We start from the raw sequence: 13,578 nt of genomic DNA, 5'->3' as shown, positions 1-13,578 counted from the left end.
AAATTATTAATTATTTATGCATGTTCATGAAAACTAATTTCCATTTATTGCAGTATTGTTACAGGTGCATACCAAGGCTTTGCAACATTACTGGGATTTATTAATTTTTTGTCTCCATTGACATGTTTCTGACTTTTGTTTGCCAGGTTTCAAATCACAAAATTGATTTTTTTTAATGTCCCCGACCCCCCCTTCAACCCCGCCATTAGGTCCACTAATAGCTTTTATGTCGTTTATTCCGTTGTAGTAATATAAAAGGTCAGTTAGCAAAATGTGAGTCACATATATTGGGCAGATGCAGATTTTTCATTTTTTTTTTTAAATCAGCCCTCATTTGAAGGTTTGCAAATGAGTGATTTTACCTTGTGTGTGTTGACAGAATGCAAAGTTTGTATCAGGGTTTGGGTTTGACAGCACAATTACTGTTTTTTTTTTTGTATTTGTTACTAAAACAGGAAAATAAAATGGTTATGAGAAATGAAATTGGTTGTATTATTGAACACTCATTCGCTGAAGTTAAAAAAAATAAATATATATATATATAATATATCTCGGCTTCTGATTTTTTTCTGTGAAGTTTTTCTTTTTCTTTTTTTTTAGCCTACTATGGTTGAATTCTAATAAATTTAACTTTTAAAAAAATCTAAAATATGGACCATTCACAAGCCTTTCGGGCAAAAAAAAAAAAACAACTACAGTAAATGACAATCGATGGAATGCATTCCTGGGGGAAAAATTATTCTGAAAGCAACCGCATTTTTGTGAACTGTTAAGGTCGTGGAAAGTTTGTAGTTGCCAAGTATGGCCAGTAAGGGGAAGCAGATTTCTTCTAATGGACAACACAACAAATGGCAATTCCGATGAATTCACTGGCCTTGCAGTGTCAGCAACATGCCATTGTCTTCCATACATCCATTTTCTTCGCAGCTTATTCATCACGAAGATCGCGGGGGTGTCCCAGCTATCAACGGGCAGGAGTACACCCTGAACTGGTCGCCATCCAATCGCAGGGTACAAAGAGACAAACACACATTCACACCTAGGGGCAATTTAGAGCGTCCAATTAAAAGCTGTATGTTTTTGGGATGTGGGAGGAAACCGGAGTTCCCGGAGAAAACCCACTCATGCAAACTCCACACAGGCGGGTCCGGGAATGAACCCGGGACCTCAGAACTGTGAGACCAACGTTTTACCAGCTGTTCCACCGTGCCAGAGATACTTTTAGTTTTTAACATTTTTATCCGTTACTTGTTGGTGTGAAGCCGATGACTGTGCAATTTTAATGTTTTACGTAGTGATGTGAAAAATAAGAAACCAAAAACAATAACACATACTCGTGTTAATTTCTGTATTTGACATACAGTAAAGCATGTTCGTGTTCTACGATTGAGCCACAGAAGTGATTCCATACTGGTGTATCACCCCCTCAATACTTTAAGTAATTAATTCAAAGTCTTTTTAATGTGTTATGTATAAAAAGTAGAGTAAAGTAATTTATAAAAATCTAGTGTACCAGCAGTGTAAACACATATGAAATTATACTTGATGTTGATTTGTACATTATTCTAATAGTGATTAACAAAGCAATTTTTTCCGAGAATACAGTTTTTAAACTTACATTCACGTGACATTATATTACATTGCAACTAATAAACGGACAAACGCTATAAGTTTTGATTTGGCGGACTTTACACACAGCCCTTAAACATACCACCAGAGTCTCAGCCAATGGCGTGAGACCTGAATAGATGGACGCCGCCAATCAGCGCGCAAGTTGCTGAATCAATGGCCACACGGCGTCGGGGTTTGGCTGCTCGGTTTCCTCGAGCTCCCATTTAACAGCAACAAAGAAGCACGACTGACAATCGCTTGTTCGGAACACCGCTGGAGTAGCATCGTGCCCTTAACGGCGAAGAGGAGAAGCCTCGTTTTTTTATTATTACTTTTCATTTGACAAACACCCCCCCGCAAAAAGTGACGTTTTGAGACAAGTTGAGTTTCTTCCGTGCGGTGAGTGTTTGTGTTTACATTGGTTGAGCGCCGCTGGTTATTTAGTGTAGTTGACTGCCTTTCTTTGTTGATTTTTATTACATGCAGTTGTAGTGTGTGCTATTATTTTTACTACAGAAAGCTTTCTATTCTCTTCTCATGCCACGCTTAACTGCCCTTTGTGTGAGACTGTTTTAAGCGAGAAAGTTTAATGGAGCTTAACTGGGAAACATTTTCACACTACACTAGAGCCCTAAGGGGACCCCCAATCATTGGTGTTTGTGAATCACCAGCCGATAAGCAAACATCTGCTGTATTTTTTATTGTGGTGCCTGTAGCCACCTGTTCAAATAAGAGAAAAGCCACACAGTACACTGTTCTCCTCACCCATATTACTCCGGAGGTGTTGATTTTAATATTTTGTAGTTGGAACTGAACTGAGAGGTGGAGTTAACATTTTTCCACTCTGTTGTTCAATAAAGTCACATTTTGTGACAATGACTGTGCAGGGTCTTAATTTTGTGGCTGTCCATGTGGTAGGAAAAAGTAACCCCTGCTTATCGCACGAGACATGTTCCAGAACCACCTGCAATAGGTTAAAGAGCACCAGCAAAACATGAGTTCTCTAGGTGTATTGCTTCCAAGCGCTTTAAACCCATCTAAACTTTTGTTAAACACTTAAATTGATTAAAACATGTTTCCAAGTATTCCTTAAGGCCTGTTCTCACTTGCATAGCGCTCCAAATAAGAGGCAATGCACGCTTGTTTGTCACTCCCAGTTAAAGTTGACTCTAAAAGGTAATTAAACAATGTATATTTAAACACCAAATTGTTTATTGCATGGAGCAGCCAAATGTACACATACACAACAACTCACAGCCATCCACATGTGTTCAATAGTCTGTAGGAACATCATCTTATAATTACTGGAATTCCCCTTTTTAGCATTATTTAGGCGACATTTGTTCCAGACATGTTGCATCACAACACCGAAGGCGTGAAAGTGTACTCCGAGACCCCGTAAAAAACGTGGTTGCGTCATACATTTGTACATGTGCTGCTATGGTCACAGCTCACGCCCAGAGACTCAATGCGCAAATGGATAACCCAAGCTAGCAGCACCCAGCTACACTTTCATCCACACATCACTCATGAGGCCAGGCCTTTTGAGGGCACATACGTTCAAATCCACAGATACTACACTGTGTACAATGGGAGGATAGCGACACCAATTAAGAGGGAAAAAAGGCATCTCATATACATATTTGATTACTTGAATAATCAATGGAATAATTGGCAAAAGACTCAACTCTAAAATATTCAATAACTGCATCACTAGTTTGAATATCTGTCAAAGCTATGTGTAAATATTGACCAACATTGTGTTTGTTTAGATCAGAGGTTTAATTAAGGGCTTTTGACAGTGGATTATGAAGATCACTTGGTTTTTACTGACCATAACAGTAGTACCTTGCCTGAACACTTTTATTTTGCTTCTTAAATGACTATCTTTCATCTTTTTTTCAACCATCTGCCATTAATATAGTACAGTGGGGGTTGCCTGGAGTTGAGTGTTTTACACACTTTCCGAGTTCATATCAGTGCATAATGAATATGTAATCTGAGCCCTCAGATTTGTCAACAGATTTGCATCCTGTGCATGGTGCACTTTTCAATGGCGGAATCCGCCCTTGCACTGCTACGACTGCTCAGGTCTCTCTGGAGCTACCTTGACATTTACTCCGCATTCTGTATGAGGTGGGGAGGGCGAGAAGAACTTGTAAAGGAGCGAAGGCAGTAAGGGGGAGAAGAGACGACTGGATGGACCCTTTGAGTCCTGAATGAGGGATGAGATTCAGAACATGTGGGGTCAGAATGAGATTAAAATGAAAGCAGAATCAGGAGACTGGGACTGAACCACACCCTGAAAGTGTGTGTGTGTGTGTACGTGTGTTTGTGTGTGTGTGTGTGTCGTTTGCTTGATGGATGGGCCGTCACGATGTGGGGGATGGGGACTGAAAGATGGAGGAGGAGTGTTGAAATTGTGACAAAGAGTCATTTGTCTGTCTACACAATCAGACCAGCCGGTCACTACAGGAGATCAGCTGCTCGCCAGGACCTCCCTTCTTTCCTTGCTCTGCACCCCCCACCTCATTTGAATATCGCATCACTTGTCTTCATTGTTATAAAAAACACAAAACAAAAAAAAGGGAAAAACCCCAATTATTTCACAATGCCACAAAGTTTAGCTACATGTTCTAACTCGTCCTTCCATCCTCATTCTCCCTTGACCTTTGCAGAGTGCCCCTCTCCTGAACTCATTTAAACCCTTCAAAACTCCCAGTTAATTATTCAACTTTTACATTTTCAAATCCTTATCTCACCCCTCAACAGAGCAGTCTGTAATGATAGAACTTGTGTGCAGCTGAAGTTTGTCTCTCTAACAATGTCATCTTGGCTTTATCTTCGCAATTTGTGGCTATTCACCGTCCCTGTCACAGATAGTGTGTGAACACTGTAAAAAGCCTTGTGTATTGTTGCATGCTCTGTTTATATGTGCTTAAGCTCCATGTGTGTTAAAGCAGCAGTTTTTTGATGTTTGATAATTTACCGTACGATCCATGCCAATTTCTGTTAGCTGGTCGATGGTGTATTGTATGTTATCATTAAGCTCGTGGACTTTCCTTAGATGAAATTATATGGCTTGGTTGAACAGTTTGGTGTTCAAATTTACCCGTACTATGTTCATCTATTGCAAGTGGGTCTGGAACATATACCCCGTGATAAATGGGGCTTCACTCTAATGTGAACATTTTTTTTTTTCCTCCCCCTTACCTAAATGAGACTGCTGAATTGCATTTAACTTTGTCTATTTCTACCCACTTGCTCTCTGATGCCTGTGGGTCCTTTTGGTGTTGTTATTTTTCAGGACTTAATTTCTTCCACTTCCCCTACTGTGTTATGTTGTATGACGCAGTAAGCGGGCTCAAAGATCAGATCCGCCAAAGCCCTAGAATTAAACTCCATCGAAGTGCAAATGATCAGCGTGTTTTGTGTCTGATTCATGGTCTGATAAGGAAAGTCTTTATTTTCCATCCATCCATTTTCTTAGCCGCTTATCCTCACAGGGTTGCGGGGATTGTTGGAGCCAATCCTAGCTGTCATAGGGTAGGAGGCAGGGTGTACACCCTGAACTGGTTGCCAGCTAATCGCAAGCCACATAGAGACAAACAGTCGCACTCACAATCACACCTGGGGACAATTTTCAGTGTCCAATTAATGTTGCTTGTTTTTGGGATGCGGGAGGAAACAGGAGTGCCCGGAGAAAACCCATACAGGCACACGGAGAAAATGCAAAGTCCACACATGTGGGGCCGGGTCCTCAGAACTGTGAGCCGAACGCTTTCCAAATGATCCACCGTGCCGCCTGCAGGCACAGGGAGAAAATGGAAACTCCACACAGGCAGGTCCGGGATTGAACCCGGGACCTCAGAACTGTGAGACCAACGCTTTACCAGCTGTTCCACCGTGCCACAGTCTTTTATTTTTTTTCATCTAATTTCTTACTGAAACACTGATCACTTACTTTTTTTTGGTTAGGGTTAGGGTATGAAAAACTTGCTTAAATTGTTTGCACAATATATTCCTAAACAGAAATGCAGTTGATATATCACCTAAACAAAAAACAGTTATTGATCTGATTTCATGATGGGCTGCTGCGTACGGGAGGCCGATGCATGTCTGTTTCTTCCTTAGGCGTCACATTCTGATGGGGTCCCTCACGTTTTTCACAATGTGGCAAGCCTTTTTATGGATGAAACGTGAACACCAGGCACCATTAGAGCACCTTTGTGGCCCCGGCAGAATTGCATGAAGCTCCCCTGCTGGGCCTGGCTCTAGCAACAGCAGAGGGCATGTATAATATTACTCCTGCTCAATAAATGTTTGACAATATTAGTTTTCGGTGAGTAACAAATTCGCTAATCTAGAGTTTCTTAACAAAAGAGCCCATTAGTCACATACGTATACAATGCACAGTAAATTTTCTTTCTCTTTCCCTCAACATTACTGTCACAGTGGGCATTGTGGGTAAATTAAACGCATGATTTAGCTTTAGAAGATTTGTAGGTGGTGAGTGTACGATCCCGGGCAATGCAAGGCTTCCCGTCATAGTATGGACAACTTCAAAGTTGTGTTATGCACTAGAACTTCCTGTTGGGTTTAGTTGATGCACCCCTACGTTTGTCATCTTCACTGACTTACGTGGCAAATGTTCTGACAATTTAAAGCTCTCACCGGCCATCTACAGCCACAGCCTGTCACGACCATCCTCTTTTGCTGTGGCCGTAGAAACATAGTGTAAATGCAGCCTGAAAAATCCACCCTCCTACCCGTTGCCATTTCCAGAAATTAAATTGAATAGAAGAAAAATGGAATGTGCACTCGTACATGTATTGCATTGACTCACCTCCACATCACAAGCAATAATCCTCTCTCTACATCTTCTCATTCAGTCTAATCATGTTAATAAAGCTATAATAAGACCAATAGATGAATTCAATATTTCCTTTAGGATAAATTGATTCTCAATGCAAAGAAAATTTACAGCGACCAGCATCCTGGAACACGAGGTTGTACTTAAAGTAATAGCCAAATACAGTACTTTAATGTGTATATTGTATAGCTTTTTATACATTCAAATGGAATCAGAGTGGATTTTATTCTGTTTTTGTCAGTGAGTGATGTGTTCTGCGTTTTCTTCACTGTGGCTCAGAGCAAACTTTGATGTATTTGCGTGAGTACTCAAGCAAGTGGACTCACCAGAATGACACAACTTCAGTAATCGTGTCATTCATGGTAATATGAACACATTTTCTCATATCATCAGTCAAGAATGGGATGTAGGGTGGCAAGTTTGCGTCTGGTAAAGCAACAGACTCACTCCAGTGACAACACTTTAAAGGTCCTACGCCATTAAAAAAAAAAACATTCTTTTTCAACTGTCGTATGGATAACTTTCCAAATGAGTCAGCGATGTTGTTTTAAGTTTGACACGATGCAATTTGTCGATTGAATGCAAATGGTAATAGTGTGTGGTACTGGCAAATCTGCGTCTTTTTGTAAGACGCTGTGTTTCTGCTAAGTCATCTCATCTGTATTTTGGCGACTGGGGTGTCACTGCTAAATCCTCTCAGAATGTGTGATGTTTGCCAGTCATTTCAGGACAGGTTGTCGCAGTCTCTGGCGAATCACAGTGGTCCATGCCAACGTCCAGGTCTTCTTGCCTCAATGCAGATTTCATGCCCCTTCTTGTCACATGTTTTTTGATTCCCGGACGTTCCCAATCATCCCTTCTGATGTCCCTTCGGATCGAAACGGAGGTGTGAAAGAGCTTTTGTTGTTACTGGAATGTGAGCTCATTTACATATAAATTATAGCAGCCTCTAAGTTGGGGATATCTTGCTTATTTTTCCATTTTGTGTGTGTTTGTGTGTGCATTCCTCAATATTGAATCTGCTTTACTTTGCCTTTGATTCCCATGATTTTCATGGCACTATATGGACGGCATTTTCATTTCATCTTGAGACCAGACTTGCCATTTTAAGATATTTTGAAGAAAAACATCTTCTGTCTTTTTCTGTTCTTATGCACTGTCACATCAGAAAGAGATACAGCGGGATTTTACATCCGAATCTAGGAGTTCGCGCATCTCATATTTCAAGGTTTCTTCACAGGACTCGTTGCCCGTTTCTTCCTATACCCAGAAATAGAACAGAATGCACTCCTGCCCATGTTAAAACTAATAGCCCTTTTTGTAGGCTTTAAAGGAAATATGGTAGAGTGAGCCCAGTAAAAGGCAATTGGTGCATCTTAGGGGGAAAAATTGAATTTTAAAAAAGAAAAAAAAAATCTGTCGCTTTACTCCTTGCTTCTTGTTGCGTCATGACACCTTACACAATTGCAAGCTTATTGCGGAAGTAATCACAATGGAGAGTCGTTCATTTTATACCACTGTAATCTGAAAGGGTACAACACACGTAGCCTGACAGATCGGGATAAACAACAAAAGAGCTTTTGTTGTTGACTGTAATATAATGAAAGTCGATTAGTTGTTGATGTCACTGATATTTTTTTCAGCCACATTTGTCTGCGCATTGCAAGAGATAACAAACAAGGCTTCATTTTCTTCTGCATGCTTCATTTCGACAGTCCCCTCGTCCCTTTGATATGAAAGACTAGCGGCGATTGGACTAAACAAAACCAGTGACCATATGATTGCCGCTATGCTCATCCAGAACCATCTTATCTTCAGTACTATTGGACCCGCAGAGACTTATGAAGACTTTCCCTCACAGAGCGTTACTGTCTGGCGCCAGCAGCTGATGGGCGAGTTGAAAGTCCTCTGTAAATTGTTCGATTAGAAGACAAATGCCACAAACACGTGATTCATTTTTGAGTATTTTTTTAGAGGCAATTGTTGAATAGATCTGCAACCATGTCTAATCCATTTGATTATTTATTTTTTTTTAAATACCACTTGCCCTCATTAGCTTCATGGGCAAGCTGAAGGCTATCCCAGCTGACTTTGAGCGAGAGGCAGAATACACCCTTAGGTGGTCTGCATCTATTGGAACGCACATACAGACAACCAACCATTCACAACAATGGACATTGCATTTTCAGCTGAAGCCGGACAAAGTTCAAATGTTTTTCAATCCCTCACTAAAAGCTGTATTGACTTAGTAGAGCACTGCAGCTCCGGGTCAGAACCCTTTAAACAGTTTTGTATGGTGCAATGCATCCTCCATATGTTACAGCAAGCCCTCCATCATCACGTTTAATGTGAGTTCACATCATTTTGATTGCGAAAACTCTCACAGCATGTGACCTGAAGCAATACTTTTGTTCTTCAGTGACAGCAGCTTAGCGAAATATTCAACAATCGGCCCGACTGTGGTGTTAGAATCAGCCAATGCTGCAGGGGCATCCTGTGTCTAAAAAGTGTGAGGGCATTTGTCTATCAGCCTCCCACTCATTCTCCTCATTTTGTCTTTGTCTCTTTCCTTCTGCCTTTTTGGGGGCCACAATTATGAAGCTCATGAAAGCACTTAAAGTCTCATGAATATTTACATCTTAGAGGGGAAGTGTCAGGGGAGACCCATGTGTGGCTGGCCTTCCCTAATTATTTAGCTGGGCTTTCACAGAAGACCACACATGCACAATTCCAATTAGATAACACTTACTAAGCCTTAAACAAATCAGTCTGAAAAGGATCCGATGCATACAGACACACACGCCCCCAGCAGGGAATTGGTAATAGTGCAGCTGGTGCTTCCAGCTGTGTCTTTGGTTATTGCCTAATAAAGAGCTAAATGATGGGCACAAGTTTGGCAGATGAGTCAGAATTGCACATGTTCTGTGGTCCTGGCAGGAAAAGAAATCTGACAGTGATGAATAGAAGTGTGATTCATGTTGACGGGCACTGTTGACGATGGGTAGGGGGGTTTTGGGGGAAAGACGATGTTCACAAAGAGAGATGGAGGTAAGAAGGAGAAGGAGTAACGGGAAGAAGAGAGAAGGTTTGGCCAGAGGGATGCAAGATAAGGTGTAGAGCCAAAAGAAGGGGAAGCTGCTTGTGTTGGTGAGTGTGGGCAGAGAGAGAGAAGGAGGAAAGAAAGACTGGTGAACAAGAGAACATCAGCGGGAAGGAGGCTGGTGCTAGAGTGAGTCATTTCAGACAGGAAAGGATGGAGGTGACTAATCACAGGACACAAGTTGGGAGATGTGGGAGAAGGCGGCAAAGCCCAAAGAGCAACATGAGAACGATAAAGAAAGTGACAGGAAGCTGCAAATAGAAACGTCTCTGCACAGGTCTGATGAAAAGGTCAGAAATCCAAATGTCAGCGTGTCAGGTCACACAATCTAAATAGAAATACGATAATACATCATTGATGGTGGTGGTTTACTGTGTATACTTGATAAATTATTGAACTGTGATAAAGACATTGAAATGAAGCTTGAGGCTAATTCCCATTCGCCTTTTTTTTCTGAGAGATCAAAGCATAGTCAACAGCTAGATGTGCAGATATGTAATTTTAATGTGGCTGACTATATTTTTTATTTAGCTACACAAGCAGCAGCTTTTTGTTCGTCATTTAAGTATAGCAATACCTGTAACATGGCTCGATGTGACTGGTCAAATAAAGTCAAACATCACGAGTGGTTACGTTGGACTCACAGAACAGAGTCATATGATAGTAGTCCATCCGAGAAACCAAAACAAATGGATCGCACCAGCATTATTAAATAGATAAAAATACAAGTAGCATGTGGAATTGAGCGCAGAAGTTTCTTTTTGACAAAAATACTCAAGTAAGGTAAAAAGTGTATTGCTTTGAAATTACCCTGAAAATTCACTTTAACCAAAAATGTACTTACATAAATTCAACAGTCAATATAGCATGTTACTACCCAAGCTCAGGTGACGTCCTCTCTGTAATGTGAATGACTTTCATGATCACACACCAGTTTGTTCATCCATCCATTTTCCGACCTCCTTATCCTCACAAGGGTTGCAGGAGTGCTGGATTCTATCCCAGGCAAATTCTGCCCAAAGGCGAACTAAATCCTGAACCTAGTTCAGTTCAGAGAAAATATTTGACATTCAAGTACTCACAGTCAAGGCACTGTTTCTTTTCTGACTGTGCAGTATGCTTTATGCCCCCCACCCCTCACCCCACCACATCCAAGCCCACAGTTGATATTCCAGCAAAGATAAGTTAGTTTTCATGACTGTGCGATGACTGTGTTTAAAAAGGCTGAGGGGTTCTGTGGTCCCGCTGTCTGAGAGCCTGTGGTCACAACATCAGGCTTGTCTCACCGCCACCATGTACAGGCTTTCATCAGGCCACTTCAGAGCCTCATAGCGGAAGCCAGAGCTCCGCCGCGCCATGTGAGGCCCCGATTTTGGATATCCCGACACATGGCTACGATTAGGAGCAGTCTAAAATTTAAAGGCACACTAAAGCGTAACAGCCCACAGTTTGACAGGGTGTGTCATCAGTCTCAGAGGAGTAGAGCCCAAACTCAGTCCTTCTGTGTTGTTTTCTTATAAAAAAAAAAAAGCATTAATCATTAATCCATGCAAATATACAAAATACAGCCATATTTGGATTATTCAAAAGTATTTCAGCGGTACAGTGAGTTTTACACTCCTTATGCTTTTTAATTTTTTTTTTTTTAAATATAGTCAGTCCTTAAGGGCCCAAGGGTCACATGCCCCATGTGATTAAATTCCTTTTTTTTTTTTTTTAATAGTCATTCCCTTAATATATTGGGTTTCCTACAACATGTTCCAAAAACACTGGCATCAGGGCAAGTTTACCATTGTGTTACATCACCTTTTCTTTTTACCACTCCCAATAAGAGTTTGGGAACTGAGGACACTAATTGGAGAAGCTTTGTTGGGTGAATGCTTTCTCATTCCTGCTTTATGTACATCTTCAGTTGCTCAACAGTCTGAGGTCTATGTTGTCATATTTTGTTTCATAATATGCCACACACATTCAATGGGAGACAGGTCTGGACTGCTGGCGCTGAAAACCATCTCGATGGTTCTTTTCCTCTTTGACTAAGAGGAGCTGATGTCCTTGATTTTTTTTTTTTTTTTTTTTTTTGGGGGGGGGGGGGGGATGTGGACTTGTCAGACCACAGCACACTTTTCCACTTTGCATCAGTCAATTTCAGATGAGCTTGGGAGAAGCTTGTGGCATTTATGTATGTTGTTTATACAGTACATAGTGTTCACTTCACATGGCAGAATTTGGCAATTGTCAATGTAGCGATGAACAGTTAACTGACATTGGGTTTCTGAAGTGTTCCCGAGACTATGTGGCAAAATCCTTCACACAGTGATGCCGTTTTTTTTAATCCAGTACTGTCTGAGGTCATAGGCACTCGTTGTTGGCTTTCGGCCTTGCCGCTCACGTGCAGAGCTCTTGTGAGATTGTCTTTTGAAGATTTTTTTTGGACTGCAGATGATGAAATGCTCTTATACTGTTGGACTGTTTGCTAACTCCATCCTTGCTTGTGAACAACTGAGCTTTTTGGGGATCCACCTTTTATATCTAATCACAACAATCACATGTTTTTTTTTTTGTTTGTTTTTGTTTTTTTGTTGCCCGGTCCCAGCTTTTGGTATGTGTTGCAGGCATCAAATTCAAAATCAGAGAATATTTGTGCAGAAACAACATTTTTCAAACATCAGTTTGGACATCAGATATATTGTCTTGTGTATTCAATTAATATATAGGTTAAAAATAATTTGCAAATCATTGTACAGTATTCTGTTATTTATACTTCACACAATGTTCCAACTTCATTGGAATTGGAGTTTGCACAATTGGCTTAATTTCATCCATCCATCGCACATCCATCCATTTTCTTGGCCGCTTATCCTCACAAGGGTGTCACGGGGAGTGTTGGAGCCTATCCAAGCTGTCAACAGGCAGGAGGCAGGGTACACCCTGTACTGGTTGCCAGCCAATGATAGGGCACATAGAGACAAACAGCCACACTCACAATCACACCTAGGGGCAATTTAGAGTGTCCCATTAATGTTGCATGTTTTTGGGATGTGGGAGGAAACCGAAGTGCCTGGAGGAAACCCATACAGGCACACAGAGAAAATGCAAACTCCTCACATGTGGGGCTGGGTCCTCAGAACTGTGAGCCTAACGCTTTCCAACTGAGCCACCATGCCGCCTGGAGCTAAACACCACTAGCTAATTTATTATAGTCTACCACAACTAGTTAGTATTAATTCTAATCCCAAACAGGTGCTTACATAATTTAACTCGCTTTAATGAACAAATGATAAAATGCAGTAAACATTCTTATCAGCCACTCCTCATAAGTACATTTTGCATATCTTTCTTCTTCCAAGCTGTGGTACCCGAAAAAGAGCCGACTTTTTCAACAAGGGTAAAAGTTGTAGGGCTCACTGACTGTGGGGTTGTATAACTTTGCTTGTACTGATGACTTAATGAGGAGAACCCCCCCTCCCCAAGCTCATTCCACTGATGAAAGGTTTTAGAAGATTTGACTCCGAGTTTTTTTTAAAGCATGGTACACCTTGACAACGGTGTATCATACCATGCTCATGCCGTAGCCTATCAATATAGTGTATTGTCTTGATTTTGATGTGTGGGCTATTCCATGCAGCCTCCCGTTTAGTTTGCATTCATTAGATGTTATAATGTTGCAATTTTACATTTTATTGCTCATATAATTTCTCGATTCGTCATCTGTTTACAGATCGGTGTTGACAGACCCGCATTGAAAATGAGCTTGCTACTGTGTTTTGTCATCCAGTCAAAACGTTTTGCTCTGCATGTGTGCGGGCTGTCGCGAGAGAGAGAGACAAATCATACCGCTTGACACGGTTGACACAAGTTTAGCTCTTAGATAGGTAAATGTGTCTGAATGGGAAGTAGATTTTGAGAGGAATATTTGCATTTATGATAGGGAAAGAACTCGGAAGGATATCAAGGTCATCAGGTTCACATCGCAGAGCGCTTTCGGCATTCC

General features: G+C 41.1%; 1 protein-coding gene across 1 annotated transcript in view; it reads left to right on the top strand.

Moving 5' to 3' along the window:
- The first annotated feature begins 1,796 nt into the window (after positions 1-1,796).
- Positions 1,797-13,578, top strand: part of spsb4a (splA/ryanodine receptor domain and SOCS box containing 4a) — a 78,871-nt gene continuing 67,089 nt past the window's right edge. Inside the window, exon 1 of the mRNA XM_061840139.1 lies at positions 1,797-2,010. The gene's annotated coding sequence lies outside the window, so the exon portion shown is untranslated. The remainder of the gene's footprint in view (positions 2,011-13,578) is intronic.

Source organism: Syngnathoides biaculeatus, chromosome 13 (assembly GCF_019802595.1).
Source record: "Syngnathoides biaculeatus isolate LvHL_M chromosome 13, ASM1980259v1, whole genome shotgun sequence".
Classification (NCBI taxonomy): Eukaryota; Metazoa; Chordata; class Actinopteri; order Syngnathiformes; family Syngnathidae; genus Syngnathoides; species Syngnathoides biaculeatus.
Note: the sequence above shows the minus strand (reverse complement) of the source record. Positions and strands in the feature narration are given on the sequence as shown.